Below are 12,338 nucleotides of genomic sequence, written 5' to 3'. Positions count from 1 at the left end.
TCATTAATTAAAGTTCTATTTTCTTAAATACGTCTTGTTTTTTCTAATTTTATTCCATCTTCTATATCTTCATACAGAATATTTTTAGATTTCCTATCCAATATTTCCAATACTTCATTTTGAATTAGCTCTAATTCTAGTTAAGCAGATAGTATATTAGAAACCCAGATAGACCCTTTAAGTCCATCCTTAAGATCTCACTAATTCTAAATTGTTAATACCATATCCTTTTTCTACATTTTTAAAGATTTTTTAAAAAATAAAAAAATTTTGAAATTCTTATGGCTCTTTTGTCATATTTAAAGATACATTACTTATCTAATATTCATAGATATATCAGCACTTGATTTAAGAATTCCCAACAATGATAGAAAGTGAGACCTCTCACCATAAATTGGTGAAATTATTGGCCCAAGTTGTTCAATATTTTAACCATATAGTGTGTGTGTGTGTGTGTGTGTGTGTGTGTGTGTGTGTGTGTAAGTGGTCTCCCAGGCTAGGAGAACCTCTCACAGGACTCTTATACATTAATAATCACAGATTTCACATATCATAATGAAAGATACAAAGCAAAATCAGCAAAAGGAAAAGGCACATGGGACAAAATCCAGAGGAAAACAGGCACAATCTTGCAGAAGTCCTCTCCTAGTAGAGTCAGGCAGAATGTGCTTAATTCCCTCAGTAACCAGTTGTGACAATGAATATGAAATACTTTCTACCAGGGAAACTCACCAGAAACTGAGTGTCTAGAGTTTTTCCTTGGGACCATTCATATAGGCACCCTTTGTCTAGCAGGTACCACATTTCAAGACTATCAGTAGGAAATAGGTATTCACAGAAAACCACTTTTTTAGAACAGTTTATGCACTTCGTGAGCCATTCTCATCAGTTACGATTTTTCCCATGATTGAAGTTTCTAGACATCGTTAGTAAAAGGACAACTCTTCAAGCAGATCTTTCTCAAGATAGCAGTATCAGGTCTTCAATGTTAGCTATTTTCTGCCACTGTGTTTGTGTCTGTGTTGTATGTTCCCACTTTAATTTCACTGAGAAAAATAATAGAAGAAAATTTTCATGTATTCCCAGAAGCACATTTACCAAACCATTGTATATATACCCATATGTTCTCAGTTCTCCCCTAATACTCCAGATTGTTCTCTTTAAGACCAATTGCTCTGCTTGTAGGGCCTATTCCATCTACTCTCATTCCTCCCTCTCACTACTCTTAGCATACAAACACCCTACAATATTGATATATGAAAATCAAACAAAAAAATCCTTATATTTAGTAAGTATAATAATAAGAATCCCATTACCAAATCATCTTTAGATCACTCAAATAAATTCCACATGATTAAATATTCTTTTGCTACGGGGGATTTTCTTACTTTTAAAGATTTATACTCAATCCCTTACAAAGGTAGTATTTGCATTATCTAATTACCTAATTGAAATATAATAAAATGGTAGGTATTTCATACTTATGCATATAAATTTATACATATTCCACTTAAAATCTTTAAAATGAAACAAAATTAAGTTCAAATCACGGCTCTGCCATCAAGTCATCAGAGTTATTTTTTAACCAGGAAAAATGTGAATGCAGTCCCCCACTACCACAAATTTTGCAGTTGAGTTTCCCACATTTGGAGAAATTGCACATCGAGAGTGCAATGGATAAGCCTTGCCCTTGGAAAACTAACTTCATAATCACGGTATCTCCCCTGCCAGGTATTTCTCATTTTTTTTAAGTTTATTTTATTTATTTTGGGAGATGGTGGGTGGGGGAGGGGCAGAGAGAGAAGAAGATAGAGAATCCAAAGCAGGATCTGCTCTATCAGTGCAAAGCCAGATGCAGGGCTAATCCCATGAACTCTGAGTTCATGACCTGAATCAAAATCAAGAGTTGGACACTTAACTGACTAAGCCACCCAGTTTCCATAAGTCATCAGATTTTTAAGTCTGAAAAATTTATATTTAACTTTTCTAAACTTCAAATCCTATAATGTGAAAATTGTCATAAAAATTATCTGGTGTATTCATGTTTATGAATCTCTAATATTGCTATAAAGCTTGGAGTATCATGTGTTAGTCTATATTTTCTTCCAATCCTTGCACATTTCCCCCAAAATATCTTTTGCTGATAAAGAATGATTGAAAAAATCACAGAAATATTAAATTATTTAGATGGAAGTTTGTATTAAGGGCTCTGTCCCTTGATATAGCATGATGTTCATTCAGCTTTTAGCAGTTAAGTTCAAAGAATACACGTGAACTCCTTTACTGAATCTTATCTTACCCCTACTGACACTACATGCTAGAGCTTTTCATTTTTATGAGCATCTGGGAAAGCCATATGCCTACCGTGTTTTAATTCTTATGTATTATGTTTATTGTGAAGCACATTTTTAATATAGCCACCCTGCAGATAATGAGTATTAGACTACTTTTTCTCTGTTTATTCTTTGTCAGAAGCTTACGCTCTGTTACCATTGCAACATGTGTTTTTAATAGCATCTTAATTTAAATAGATTAATTTAAAATCCAGGTTGAAAGCAGAGGTGCAATAACATATTTATTTAGAAACAGCTTTTGTAGTTTTACAAAAAGCCTAAATTATCTACTTAGAAACAGCTTCTTTATTTCTAAATTTCTATAAACGGAATTGAATTTAACCTATAGATCAATTTGAAGGAAATGGAATCTTTACAATGCTGAATGTTATAATCCTTACAGATAATGTTTTTCTCTAGTTATGTTTGTATTTATTTTAGCAGTCAGATATTTGCAGTTGTAGAGATCTTTCAAATATTTTCATAAAATTATACTTAAGAGTTTTATGTTGTTGAATTCTTTTATAAAGGACATTTATTTCTTATTTCATTTTACAAACATCCATTGCTAGCACTGAGATATACAATTGACTTTTACATATTGATTTTTTACCCTGTTAACTTATTAACTTATGTGCCTTTTTTGGGTACATTTCATGGGATTTTTATATACAGACTATTTTGTAGTTTATAAACAAAGGTAGCTTTATACTCGTTTCTAATGTGTGTGAATTTTTTTTTCTTGCTTAAGACACTGGTTATGATTTTTCTAAAGTTTTTCTTTTAATATTTATTTGTTTCTTAGAGAGAGTGCAAGCAGGGAAGGGGCAGAGAGAGAGGGAGACACAGAATCTGAAGCAGGCATCAGGCTCTGAGTTGTCAACACAGAGACTGATGTGGAGCTTGAACCCACGAACTGTGAGATCATGACCTGAGCCAAAGTCAGACAGACCCTTAACCAACTGAGCCAACTAGGCACTCCAGGATCTTAATGCAATATCATGTGGAAGTGATAACAACAAATATAATTGTTTTACTCTTAATATTAGAGAAAAAAACACTCCCTCTTTCATCATTATCAGCTGTAGATATTTTGTGTATGTTCTTTTTGGGGATGAAGAAATTTCTTTCTCTTCCTTGTTTGCTGGGGATTTTTATCATGAATGAGTGTTGAATTTTGTCAAATGCTTTTTATACATTTGTGCTATTGCCCATTTTTTTTTCTTTTATAGTCTCTAATATGATAAATTACATTGATTTGTTTTTCAATATTAATTCAGCATCTTGCACTGCTGGGATAAAACCCACTTGGTGGTCATAAGTTATCACTTTTATTTATTGCTGGATTCAGTTTGCCAACATTGTTAAGGATCTTGTTATCTACATTAATACAGAAAAGTATCTCTTTATAATGTCTTTGTCTGCTTTTGATATCAGGGTAATAGTAGTCATATAAATGAGTTGTATAGTATTCCCTCATCTTCAATTTTGTGAATAATTGTGCTAGAACTCGAATTATTTTGTCTTGCCTCCAGGCTCTTTAACTTTCAGACAAATTATCTTTATGCCATTAACAACTAAGATATCAGAAAAAGACATATCAAATTTTTAGACATGTTTTCTTATATTGGACAATAGGATGTATAGGAGTGTGAAAACTGACTAAATTAAAAACAACTTGAGTCCTGTGATTGCCTTAGTTTATTTACTATCTGAAGTTGGCTTTCAGGCCATAGCACAAAGATGAGGTAACCAAAATAGTCCCTTATTTGTTGAAGAGAAACATATAGTTCAATGAGCCAGAAACAGAAAGAATGTGTGGATAAAATATTGAAAAAGAGAAAACTAGAAAGAGAACTTTAGAAATCAATGTAGGAGTTTCTTTAAATCTTTCAGTCCTTATTTTTGCAAACATTGGGTGAAATTCCATAAAAACTCAAAGAAACCACCAGAACCCAGTAAGCCAAATAATTTCTGTAAATCACATGAGTTGAAGTTCTCAACAACCAGACTAGAGAGGCCTTGTATTACATAGAACATAAGCAGTGTCTTAAAAGGATCATGCTTTGAGAGTAGATCAAAATTAGGCCCAGAATCTAAAGTCAAGTATACTTATTTACAGTTTTTTAAAAGCATTTTGATGTATCATCCATCTAGGTTTTATTTTATGAATGGTGTTTGATAGAAATAGGTGTATATGAATATGTAGAGTGTGTATACGTACATAATATATGACAGTTTCTTTGTACTATTAAGTCACATTACAAATCAAAGTCAGACAACACTGGAATATTATTAAGTCAGTTACTTGGGCAATTAACAAGAGTTTTATACTTCTTTTCCCTGTACTTTTTAATTTCCTTTAAAATGGGAATGCTACTTTCTGTCTATTTGTGTTGTCACCAAAATATATTCTTTCTTGTTTATTAAGGCCAATTCAGTTTTTTTTATTTGAACTTCAAAAGAAGAAGGGAAGGACCTAGAGGGTATCATGCTAAGCAAAATAAGAAAGAGAAAGAAAAATACCATATGATTTCTCTCATATGTGAAATCTAAAGAAGAGGAAGGAGAAGAAGAAGGAGGAGGAGGAGGAGGAGGAGGAGGAGGAGGGGGAGGGGAGGAGAAGGAGGAGGAGGAAGAGAAGAAAAAGGGGAAGAAACAAACAGCAGATTCAGACTTATAAGCACAGAGAACAAAATGATGGTTGCCAGAGGGGAGAGGTGGGGGGGGGGGATGGGAAAAAGGGTGAAGTGGAGTGGAAATACAGGTTTCCAGCTATGGAATAATGTCATGGGAATAAAAGGTACAGCATAAGGAATAGTCAATGATATTGTAAAAGCACTATATAGTTACATATGGTAGCTACACTCTGGTGAACACAGCATAACATATAGAGATGTAGTGTCATAATGTTGTACACCTGGAACTAATGTAACATTGTGTGTCAACTATACTTGAATAAATAAACCCCAAAGGAGTAAGGGAGAAAATAAAAAGCTATTATAAATCTTATAAATATATACAAAAATATAAGAAGAGCATGATTTTCATAAGAATAGAACTGTTAAGCATAAAACAGAAGAACAAATGGATCTTGAAAGGTAAAATATACTCTTTGGAATGAAAAAAAAATGAGTGAGAGATGAGATTAATACCAGATGGGGCATATCAGAAGACAGGATCAGTGAAGTTAAAGGCATAGAACTTTACCCAAAATAAAGTACAAAGTAACAATAATCAGAAAAGAAGGTTAGATTATCAGTAAACTCTGGGAAATATTTGATATTCATGGCAATAGAAAATTTGAAAAAGGAATAATGTAACTAACTAAGTTTCAGTAGCTCAAAGAACTTTAAACAGAAAAACACAAAGATAATTGGATCAAGACAGATCACAATCAAATTGTTGAACAAAATTGATGGAGAAAAATCTTGAAAGCACATAGAGAGGAAAAAAATAACATATTATTTGTAGAAGAGAAAAATATGAATAAGAGTTCATGTCTCAAAATCCTGTATTCTAAAAGACAATGGAATGGCATCTTTAAAGTAACATCAAGAAGTTTTTCCATCATTTCCTTTGTGAAATCTAGTATTAGGCAGTGTTTTTTTTTTTAATCTTATCACTTTATATGTTGGAGATATACTTGCCTCCTCTCATAATTTTTACACTGGTTAGTTTTCAAGTCTGACCTTAGGTCAGACTTACGGACCATAAGAACATTGCCACTAATGTTGCTTTAAACATTTTATAACTAATGCCTATTAATATTAGCATTTACATCACTATCATTTACATTTCCCTGTATCATACAACTCTGTTTCTATGTATTTGGGAAAAGGTGGTAAAGACAGGAAAAAGGGATGCTAGTATAAGCAAAGATATGTCACTTAGCCAATGAAAAATACATGTATTTATTTTTATAAGTATTTTTAAAAGACAACTGATTCAAATACCATTTTATTAAAGAGTTGTACATATCAAAAAATAAAATATGTTTAGATACCTATAAAATTCAAATTCATAAACTTTGCTTGTGAATTTTTTTATTTTTCACAAAGTAATGGATGAAATATGTGTGAAATTATTAACATCATAAGCCAGTAAAATGGATATTTATTTAAACCTTCAGCTTTTAAGGTCCAAGGACATTGAGAATTATGTTTAGAAAAAAGAGGTTCTCGTTTGCATTGAAGTAAATAAACGTCAAAACCCAACCATAAGTACAAGATCTGACTTCCACCACCTCCATAATTTTAAAGTGTAGAATAATTTAGGAATGAGTAAGAAAATGATGAAGTAAATGTGAGCACGTTTTTATAATGTTATTACAATTTTTAAATAATATTATTCAGAAGGAACCACTTAGGCAACTTTTTTTTTTCTTTTATAAAAGCCTGATATAAAAGTTTCAGGAAGAAAAATATGTGAGGGGCACCTGAGTGGCTCAGTCAGTTGAACATCTGATTTCAGCTCAGTTCATCATTTCATGGTTCAGGGGTTTGAGCCCCCATATCAGGCTTTGTGCTGACAGCACAGAGCCTGCTTCAGATTCTCTGTCTCCCTCTCTCTCTATCCCTCCCCTGCTCATTCTCTCTCTCTCAAAAATAAATAAACATTAAAAAAATATATGCGATATATGTAATATACAACATAGAAAACATCTTGTTTTAACATTATAATATTTAATACTACAATGTTTAATATTAAGCATTTAAAATATTTAAATATTAAACTTAATATGTAAACATTTAATACTATAAACATGTAATATATAATATAGTTGGAAAACACTATATCTACATTTAAATGTTACAATACTTGGCACCAAGAAAACATCTGAGGAATCCAGATATTATTACTCATTTTTAGTTTGTCCTGAAAGCCTGAAAAATTTTACAGTATAACTTAGAGGGCTTGGAATTTTAAGGCATTTGAATCTTTTTCTTATACATAGGTGATTTGGTCATTATTATTTTAGTCATATTCTGTTTATTTCTTATAGCTTATGCAACATTGGACTGTTAACTAAAACGCTCCGTGCCTTAGTTTCCTTGCTAGTATAAGAACTCATTATTATCCTAAAAACCAGTAAGAATTAATGTGTTATTTACTATGTGTCATAAAATCCTTAAAACAGTGCATAATTACTGTGGAATTACATAATTACTCAGGTCATGATCTGGTGGTCCATGAGTTCAAGCCCCACATCGGGCTCTATGCTGATAGCTCTGAGCCTGGAGACTGCTTTGGATCCTGTGTCTCCCTCTCTCTCTGCCCTACCTTGCTTGTGGTCTGTCTGTCTGTCTCTCTCTCAAACTAAATAAATATTTAATTTTTTTTTAATTAAAAAAGAGGGAAATATAAATAATACAGGCAGGCCTACCTCAAGAAACAAACAAACAAAAAAATTCAAATGAACAATCAAAACTTACACCTAAAAAAAGAATTAGAAAAAAAAAAAAAGCAAAGTCTAAAGCCAGCAGAAAGAAGGAAATAATAAAGATTAGAGCAAAAATGAATTATAGAGAAACTAAAAACAAACAAAAAACAATAGAATAGATCAATGAAACCAGGAACTAGTTCTTTGAAAAAATTAATAAAATTAATAAACCTCTAACCAGACTTAACAAATAGAAAAGAGAAAGGACCATATAAATAAAGTCACAAATGAGAGAGGAGAAATCACACCATGAAATACAATAATTATAAGAATACAATAAACTTTATGCCAACAAATTGGACAACCTAGAAGAAATGGATAAATTCATAGAAATATATAAATCACCCAAATTCACACAAGAAGAAACAGAAATTTGAACAGACAAATAACCAGCAAAGAAATTAAATCAGTAATCAAAAAAACTCCCAACAAACCAAAGTCTAGGACCAGATGGCTTCATAGGTGAATTCTACCAAACGTGTAAAGAAGAGTTAATATCTATTCTCAAAATATTCCAAAAAAGTAGAAAAGGAAGGAAAACTTCCACTTTCATTCTATGAGGCCAGCATTACTTCAGTACTAAAATCAGATAAAGACACCACTAAAAAGAGACCTACAGGCCCATATATCTGATGACTACAAATAAAAAAATTCTCAATAAAATACTAGCAAACTAAATCCAGCTATCCAACTATACATTAAAAAAAATCATTCACCACTAACAAGTAGAATCTATTCCTGGCTTGCTAAAATACTTCAACACTTGCAAATCAATAAACATGATATACACCACATTAATAAAAGAAAGGATAAGAATCATACGATCATTTCAACAGACACAGAAAAAAAAAACATTTGACAAAGTACAGCATCCATTCATGATAAAAATCTTCAACAAAGTATGTGGGGGGGCATATCTCAACATAATAAAGGCCATCTACTAAAAATGCACAGCTAATATTATCCTCACTGGGAAAAAACAGCTTTTTCTCTAATGCCAGGAACAAGACAGATGTCCACTCTTACTACTGTTATTTAACATAGTACTGGAAGTTTTAGCCTAGCAATCAGAAAAAAAGAAATAAAAGGCATCCAAATCTGTAAGGAAGAATTCAAACTTTCACTGTTTGCAGAAGACATGATAGTATACATAGTAAACCCAAAAAACTCCACCAAAAAACTACTAGAATTGATAAACAAATTCAGCAAAGGTTCAGGATACAAAATTGACATACAGAAATCTGTTGTATTTCCATTCACCCATAATGAAGGAGCAGAAAGAGAAATTAAGGAATCAATCACATTTATAATTGTACCCAAAACTGTTAAGATACCTAGAAGTCAACCTAACCAAAGAAGTTAAGGACCTGAACACTGAAAACTAAGAAACACTGATGAAATTGAAGATGGCGCAAAGAAATTGAAAGACATCCCAGTCTCATGGTTTGGAAGAACAGATATTGTTACAATGTCTATAATACCCAAAGCAATCTACATATTTTAATGCAATCCTTATCAAAATACCACCAGCATTTTTCAGAGAGCTAGAACAAACAATCTTAAAATTTGTATGGAACCACAAAAGACTCTGAATAACCAAAAACCCTGAAACACAAAGCTCGAGGCATCACAATTCCAGACTACAGGTTATATTACAGAACTATATAATCAAGACAGTACGGTACTCGTACAAAAATAGACACATAGATCAATAGAACAGAATAGAAAACCCAGAAATGGACCCGCAATTATATGGCAAATTAATTTTCAACAAAGCAGAACAGAATATCCAATGGAAAAAAGTCTTTTCAACAAATCGTTTGGGGAGAGCTGGATAGCAACATGCAATGAACAAAACTGGACCATTTTCTTACATTAAACACAAAAATAAATTCAAAATGGATTAAAGACCTAAATGTGAGAAAGGAACCCATAAAAATCCTATAAGAGAATACAGACGGTAACTTCTTTGACATTGGCAATAGAAACTTTTTCCTAGATATGACTCCCCAGGCAAGGAAACAAAGGAAAAAATAAACTCTTGGGTCTAGATCAACGTACAATACTTCAGCATAGTGAAGGAAACAATCAACAAAAGTAAAAGGTAACCCTCTTAATGGGAGAAGTTATATGCCAAGGACATATCTGATAAAGGGTTAGTATCCAAAATCTATAAAGGACTTATATAACTCAGCACCCAGAAAATGAGCAATCCAATTAAAAATGAGCAGAAGATACAAATAGACATTTTAACAAGAAAGACATCCAGATGGCCAATGGACACATGAAAAGATGTTCAACATTTCTCATTATCAGGGATATACAAACCAAAGCTACAATGAGGTATCACCTCATACCAGTCAGAATGGCTAAAATCAACAACACAAAAAACAACCAGTGTTGGCAAGGATGTGGAGATAGGGGAACTCTCAACCATTGTTGGTGGGAATGCAAACTGGTGCAGCCTTTCTGGAAATAGTATGGAGGTTCCTCAAAAAGTTAAAAGAGAACTACACTATGACCCAGCATATTATACTTGTAGGTATTTACACAAAGAATACAAAAATACTAATTGAAAGGGATATACATATCCCAATGTTTATATATAAGGGATATGCACACCCCAATGTTTATGTATATATATGAATATTATATATTATATATAATAATATAATTATATTATTTTAATTATTATATATTTTAATTAATATATATTATATATAATAATATAATAATATTATATTATTATATATATTATATATATTAATATTACTCATCCATAAAAAACAATGAAATCTTGCCTTTTGCAACAACATGGTTGGACCTAGAAAGTATTATGCTAAATGAAATAATTCAGTCAGAGGAAGAAAAATACCATAAGATTTCAGTCAAATGGAATTTAAGAAACAAAAAAAAATGAGAAAAGGAGGAAAAAAGAGGGAGAGAGGCAAACCAGGAAACAGACTCTTAATTATAGAGAATAAACTGATGACACTAGAAGGGAGCAGGGTGGGAAGGATGGGTTAAATAGGTGATGAGGATTAAGGAATGCACTTGCTGTGCTGAGTACTACGTGAGGTATAAAAGTGATCAATCACTACCTTGTACATCTAACACTAGTTAGATGTACACTAGTTATGTTAACTAACTTGATTTAAAATAAATTTTTTAGAAGTTTGAAAAAAGAACATTGTATAATATTTGAGAAGGCTTTCACTCCTATAAAAAGCAATAAAGACAGGTAATGGGATGAGAGTGCTGGGTTAGAATTTTAAATGGGATGATCTTGGTAGGCCATCACCAAGGAGGTGCATTTGAATAGAGCTGAAGCTAAGGAAAAGTAAAGCCAGGTGGCTGTTGTGAGGAGAACACTTGAAGAGAGGAAATAATACAAAAGCCCTGAGGCAGGAGACAGACGCAACTTTGAAGAGACTGTTGTTTCTTCAGTACGGCTGAAACAGAGAGAGTGGGGGGGTAGTACCAGAAGATGAGGTCAAAGAAATAACAGGGTCAGTATATTGTGGTGTGGGTCCACTGGGCTAAAGGTAAAAATTAATAAAAGGAAACCTCATTTAAAATGAGGTCAGAAGGCCAGAAAGGGGGTGCTCTCACTTTCTACCACTCCAATTGCAGACTCCAACAGGAAGACTTTACCTTGCATTCTGAGCAAGCAAAAGCTACTTTACAACTGCAGCAGGAGGAAGAGTCTCTCATAGCTCAGCAACAGCCCAGCCAATGAGAGAAGTCACAATTCAGCCAATAAAAAGCCCCTACACTTCAAATTCCCAATTTATTTCAATGGATTTTTTTTTGTTTGTTTGCAACAACACATCCCCAACATGCCTCACCCTTCCCTCTATAAAAGAGTGTTCTCCTTTATTCTCTGGATGTGCCTAAGGTTTTGCTGAAGCTTGGCCACAGTGGCAATTCTCGGTTATCCCCCAAATGAACCCATTTTTGCTGGTAAAAAAAAAAAAATCAAATTGCATGAGTTTTGCTTTGTTTTTAAATTTCTTTAATGTTTATTCGTTTTTGAGACGGCGGGGGGTGGGGGGGAAGAGAAAGAGAGAAAGAGGTGGTGCATGAGCAGGGAAGGGGCACAGAGACAAAGGGAGACACAGAATCTGAAGCAGTCAGGCTCCAGGCTCTGAGCTGTCAGCACAGAGCCTGACGTGGAGCTAGAACTCACAAACCCTGAGATCATGACCTGAGCCAAAGTCAGAGGCCCAACTGATTGAGCCACCCAGTCGCCCCAGATTGTAAGGGTTTTTAATATATCATAGACTATTTATAAGAACCAAAAGATGTATGTGTGTGTGTGTGTGTCTGTGTGTGTGTGTGTGTGTGATATGTATCTCGCTCCCTCTCTCAATCTAAAAATTAGATGGGGTACATGAGTGTGTTTTTCAGTACAGAGGAAAGAATCTTTAAATAAGAGATTTCATGGGCAAAAGAAATAACTTTTTAGGTTACGACAATGACATGCTTCTGAGTGTGATAGAACACATGACTCTTGGTCTCAGGGTCATGATTTCAAGCCCCACACTTGGTGTAGAGATTAC

The 12,338-nt window shown here is 33.1% G+C and overlaps 1 long non-coding RNA gene and 1 pseudogene across 1 annotated transcript in view; both read right to left on the bottom strand.

Moving 5' to 3' along the window:
* LOC132693336 (uncharacterized) overlaps positions 1 to 12,338 on the bottom strand; it is a 73,915-nt gene that overhangs the window by 7,766 nt on the left and 53,811 nt on the right. The window lies entirely within an intron of this gene.
* Positions 1,586 to 1,739, bottom strand: LOC144616227 (U1 spliceosomal RNA; annotated as a pseudogene).

Source organism: Panthera onca, chromosome B1 (assembly GCF_046562875.1).
Source record: "Panthera onca isolate mPanOnc1 chromosome B1, mPanOnc1 haplotype 2, whole genome shotgun sequence".
Taxonomy (NCBI): domain Eukaryota; kingdom Metazoa; phylum Chordata; class Mammalia; order Carnivora; family Felidae; genus Panthera; species Panthera onca.
The sequence above is the reverse complement of the archived record's forward strand: the minus strand, read 5'-3'. Positions and strand labels throughout refer to the sequence as shown.